A 6,000-nucleotide genomic window follows, 5' to 3' on the forward strand; every position below is an offset into this window, starting at 1 on the left:
AAATGCATTTATGATTAAGAATATCCATGTGAAGGAAGTTTCAGAAACATGGTTAAGGGAAAAATATAGCAATAAGTGATTCTCTAATACTCAAGTCAGGAATTAATAACAGTAAGATAAATTACCTGACTTGCTTTCTCATTTAAGGATGCAGCAGCTGCTAACTTCTTCAGCTCTTCAAAAGCATCCACTTCTACCAACTCTGCCTCTTCTTATTCTGTGGCTTCTTGTTCTGTGGCTTCTTTTGTAGCCTCTGTTTCAGACTCTTTGGCAGTTTTTTCTGCCATCACATTCTGAAGAACCCGTTTATAGTCTCTGAGGATTACTTTAATAAACTTGAGTAGAAAACTCTCAAAGTCGGCAATGACTTCCCTAGCTAACTTGCAAGAAGCCTTGAACAAAACAGAGGATATGGACTGCAATAACAATATGGACTCCACAGTCTCGTGATACACCTGCATAAACATCCACTGTACCGAGAAGTCATAAATGAATTATCTTTCTCTTTCACATAGCAAAATAAATACTTGTTTAATAGGCCTTACCATGATAGTTAGTCACAATGTATCCTTGTTGATCCCAAACAACTCCAGAACCATTTCCTTCAGGAATCTGGCCCAATTTAGAGAATGGTTACAGATCACTATAGCATAAGCATGAAAAGATGTAAAAAGAGTTATTAGGGTGGAAAAGAAAGAAGGGAAAAAAATGGTAAGAGTTGGTATTTGTTTTGGCTTGTTGAAGCAAGCCAATAGTCATCCGGACTTGGAACCATCCTTTTCCCTCTTCCTTTATCCGTGTTTGGGATCAGCAATGCAAAACATATAATTTTACATTGGCGGAGTTAAAAAAGGGTTAATTAATAACAACAAAAATAATTATATAAGAAATCATAATGGACCTTTTCGAAAAATGGATGAAATAGTATGAAAATGAATCATGTAGTTGAATTACTTTTAATATGTGGCACTGAAGCCTTTGGGTGGAGCCTAATTATTCTTTTATATTAAGTAAAAATTTCCATCTCCTTTGTCATTAACTCAATTTTTGGAGTGGATAATAAGCCCTCGTTTCCACTGAAAGAAAGAAAGATCATACACCATGATAACAATTTAGTGTGAACAACATACCACAAAAGAGAGGTGGTGTTCGAAGAGCTCACCATGAATTGCTATTTTTAATATCATTGTCTCTTCGACCATGTAGACACCCCATTTTTGCATCCGCCTGATTAATCGAGTCGTCAACCCGATCGCAAAGGTTCCCAATGATGGATGTCTATTTCAATGCTTTATTTTGTTATCAGATATGTTTCAGAAATCCGGATGAGGTATCTCGAACTGAAAAAACTTAGAAACCACACTACGCTAGGAAAATACGACCCCAGAAACATAGAAATTATCATCTTGCAAACCAAAAAGAAGCTTCACGATAAAAATCACTAAAAATGATTAAATTGCCAAAATACCCCTAACCTCAAAACAACCTTAGAGCCTACATTACGCTTAGGAAAATCCGTTCAAACACATAAAACAACAAATCGAAACCAAGTAAACGACTTCGCCAATTTTCACAAAATTTGACAAAATTACGAAAATACCCCTCATAAAGTTCACGATCATTTCATACAAAAAACTTCATAAATGACAAAAACCAACATTCCCATTGAATTCCTTACGAAAAACTGATTCCAAAACATCCTGGAACATTGAAAAATGACTTAAAACGTAAAAAATCCTCTCCGAGGGCAAAACGGTAATTTCACAATTTTCATAATTAAAAATTCGAAATTAATAAATAAAATATTAAATAATTAAAGTGAAACATTAATGAAATTAATTTAAAAAGTTGAACCTAAAAAATCGATTAATTGGACTCTTAGGCAAATTGTTGAGGGTTCGTGGGATATTTCTTTAAGGACCCCTCCATTTGGGGGTCCAAAGAATTAAAGATATAATAGAAGGGGGTTCTCCAAAAATTAAAGTAAATCAAGCAAGACTGAAGTCAAAGTATTAAAGTCAATCAAGTGAGACTGAAGTCAAAATTAAAGTCAATCAAGCAAGACTAAAGTCAAGGTACTAATCGAGTCAATCTCATAAGACTAAGGTCAAAACCCTAAATCAAAACCCTAATCTAAATTAATCAAGTCAATCTCATAAGACTAAGGTCAAAACCCTAAATCAAAACCCTAATCTAAATTAATCAAGTCAATCTCATAAGACTAAGGTCAAAACCCTAAATCCAAACCCTAATCTAAAACTAATCAAGTCAATCTCATAAGACTAAAGTCAAAACCCTAAAACCCTAAAGACTAAGTCAAAACCCTAATTGAAACCCTAAAAGAAACCCTAATCAAACCCTAAATGCTTCTAAAAACTTTATAAATAGGAGCCTCCACACCCCTATTTTCGTATCAAAGAAGAAACCCTATAAAAAGTAGGTGAAGAAGCCTCCACAACCTCCCCAAAACCCTAATTTGGAGTCCCAACTCCTTCCCTAACACCCCCTACTCCGATTTTAGCCTAAAAAAACACCCAAAAATCTTTCAAAAACACCCCAAAAATTCATCACAAATTCAAAGCATCCAGATCCAAGAAAGAGACATCTTACCTCGGGATCAGAAATCAGATCCGGAGACAAAGCGAAGCAAGGAGTACGGTACAAGGAACTGCTTTTCAGATCTGAGGGAATAGTATTTTTGCAGATCGAAGGTAAGGTTTTTTATTATTTTTTAAATCTAGGTTTTATCATTAGCGATGTAGTTATATTTGGTATAAGTAGAGACCGTCATTGGCCGGGCGGGGTTGGTACCTAACACCTTCCAACCCCGTAACATGATCTCCGGATTCAGATTTCTATAGTAGATTAGTTCTTGTTTATCCATTGTAGGGTCAGTTTGGTTCCTAGACCATAATAACTAGGTGGCGACTCCCAAACCTCAAGGGTCAAAAGCGGATCCGTACACCCCGCGGATCGAGGGCGCTTTCAGTGGCGACTCCACTGGGGACATTGAGGATCAAACTTGAAAAGCCCCGAGTATGGGATACGTCGCTAGTAGGACCTTTTTATTTGATTTTTAGTTAGTTGATTATTTGTTTATTGTGTTTTATTTATTTATGTTTTCTCTATTCTTTTGGCTTAATCATAGATCACATGATTCAATCTTGAATATACTAATCCGGTATATCATTTTTTTTATGGTTCAATCGAAATCATTCGGAATGACCCTAAATAATGCGAGATTTCAAAGAAATAATCTTATTGAGGATGAGATAATGGTTTTCGGACCATGACTTTTTTTACGCACGTAATTATATTTCGATTCAAATGATTAGGCGTGTTGCCCTATGAACAACAAGGAAGAAAACAAAAAGAAAATAATTTTTTTTTAAATGGTGCTGTCTATAGTAATGAGGGGTTGGTGTGTAATAAGAATAAAGCCGATTTTTTTTCTTTGTTAAAAAATTGTTGTTTTTTTTTTTAAGTTCTGTTGACAACCATTTTAAGTGGGTGTGTACAAATAAAAATCATCTTTTTAAAAGCCCCACATCATCTTCTTAAGAGAACCAGGTTCGTTCTTTCCAACAGAGATCAATCCAAACTGATCGGATGGAATCTCAGATCGAAGTCGTTGTTTTAAAGAGATTAATCTCTCCCAAAATTGATTCGATCTTGGCATCTTAATCTGCCTATTACCACATCGTCCTCTTAAAAGAACCAAATGGGTTCGTTCTTTCCAACAGAGACCAATCCAAGCTCCAACCGATTGGCTGAAGTCTCGGTCTGATCGAAGTCATCGTTTTCTATTTGTGAAAATCAAACTTTGAAGTTTCGGTCTCTCTCAAGAACCGATGTGATCTTGAATGTTTTAATCAATCTTTTGTTGGCTGTCAAAGAGAGCTTGAAGGTCGCTGGTCATCTTCGATCTCGCCCCAAATAACCAAAGTTTTGAGAAAAAAAGAAGAGAAAGAAATTAAATCGGTGCTGTTTTTTTTTTTTAAAAGGATTGAAAAAATTGTTCGACCGAAGTTTGTAGGTGATTCATCTATGTACTATCGACACATTGCTTCCAGTTTTAGTCGATCCTGTGGACTGTTTGTGTTCTTCAATCTATTAAACTGGTTTTACGAACATGAACCCAACTATAGAAACGCTGATTTTCTATTTTTTTTTCTATTTATATTTTTTAAAAACAGAGGATCGGAGAGGTGTAGGAAACCCATTGGATTTGAACTTTCGATTTTTTATTACAGACAGCATCGATCTATGATTGAGGATGAATGACGATAATTCTTGTTTCTGAATCAACAATATCAATCGGTTTGGTTTTGAGCATTTTTCAAATTTTCATGTTTATTTATTAAAATTTTTGGAGGTCAAAACCATTGAATAAAATAGAAATTGCAACTAAATAAGCATGTGTTTATGAAATAATCGTTTAATTTAACAAAGGAAAATCGCAGCTGTTTAGTTCATGTCAAACAATTATTGACACACCAATATTTACTTGTGACACGCCAATCCATATGTGAACAGTTATTATTTTTTCTAAAGAATTGGTGGGCTATGAATTGATAAGGAGTTGCTAATACATCTAATGTTGTTCTAATCGTGGACAACCCCTTTTGTGGCTGAATGATTTGTTTGTTTGACACACCGATCGTTCTAATGTCACCTTAATGATTTACGTTGAAATTGGGGTGACACTAGTAAAAAATGGTTTGTCAACAACGATCCACTTATTGGCTAATTTTCATTAGGATTTTGTTTTGTTTTTTTTAAAAAAGAGGGTATTTGATTTTAAAATCTCCATCCTAACGAATATCCAGTCATTCTCAAGTCATTATGCTTTGAAATTCTGAATTATTTTGGGCCATCCGAAATAACCCTTGATCGAAATACATAAAGAAGTAATGCCGGATTAAATATTTGATTATAACATGGATATGTGTGCTTGATATACTTAATGTGCTTATGCGATTGGAATGGTGTTGATCTTGATTGAATATTCACATGATTCGAATGTTTTTTTTAATCCAATGTGTGATTGATTTGATTGGATCCATGGGTCCACGTGTTTGAAAAAGGCCCCGGGCACACCCCACCCTGTTTTGCACACACCACATGCACGTTTACTATTTTGAGCACTTACACGTCCCATTTAGCCAACGTGGCACTAGTGCGTGGCCCGGTCTCTTCGGAGATGCGACGTCATTCATGAAAACCACAACTCCAGTCACGTACCTTAGGGTATATCAAACTGGGGGCATCAGTACCGTCTGATCAGGTGATTCTGAGAGGTATATTGATGCACCTAGGCTGGAGCGACCTGAGCTTTTGACCTATTGTGAGCCACACAGTCACATGTCCCGATTGCCAATGTAGTACTAGTACGTGGTCGGTCCTCTCGTGGGATGCCAAACCATTTATGAAAGCTACAACTCTTGACTCGTACCCGTAGGTATAAAAGATAATCCAAGTATATCAATTGCACTTCTTGGTCAAAACCGGTGCCTAAGCAAGATCTTGCCCCGCTGTACCCTACTGTACGAGGGGGATAGACTACGTCTATTCTAGACGAGAGGTATTTAAGTGGGCCCTTGCTCAGCATTGTGCGCCACCTCTCAACTGGAGATCAAACTGACTGTTTTTGGCTTCAGAGAAGTGAATTGAGATTTTAGATTATCACCTATACGGTATATCAAACCAAGTCACCACGTATCGAAAGGTATATAGGTGTGCTTGGGCAAGGGTGGCCAGATAAAAATGCATTGCACGTAGTAAACTTAGAGTCTAGAAACCTTCCCAGTAGGTCACGACTCGAACTTATCGTGGGTGTTCCCGGGTTGTTCATTGAATGGAATCTTATGAGACTTTGTGATTGATATGAATGTATGTGAATGATGAGATCAGAATGCATGTGAATGATGAAATGGATGTATGTGAATGATGAGATCAGAGTGTATGATTGTCCTCAAGGATAAAAAATGTTATTTTTGA

General features: G+C 36.3%; 1 long non-coding RNA gene across 2 annotated transcripts; it reads right to left on the reverse strand.

The window, feature by feature from the left end:
• Positions 1–222: 222 nt before the first annotated feature.
• Positions 223–1,202, reverse strand: LOC147405868 (uncharacterized). Of its 2 annotated transcripts, none has more exons than XR_015175752.1 (3): positions 1,163–1,202; positions 546–612; positions 223–416 (listed from the first exon to the last, which is right to left on the reverse strand). It is a non-coding gene; the product is annotated as an uncharacterized LOC147405868 (long non-coding RNA). The 2 variants fall into 2 exon arrangements; XR_015175751.1 differs by having other exon boundaries at positions 955–1,196.
• Positions 1,203–6,000: the final 4,798 nt, after the last annotated feature.

This window comes from Akebia trifoliata, chromosome 3, assembly GCF_017979445.1.
Source record: "Akebia trifoliata isolate Shusen 1 chromosome 3, ASM1797944v1, whole genome shotgun sequence".
Taxonomy (NCBI): Eukaryota; Viridiplantae; Streptophyta; class Magnoliopsida; order Ranunculales; family Lardizabalaceae; genus Akebia; species Akebia trifoliata.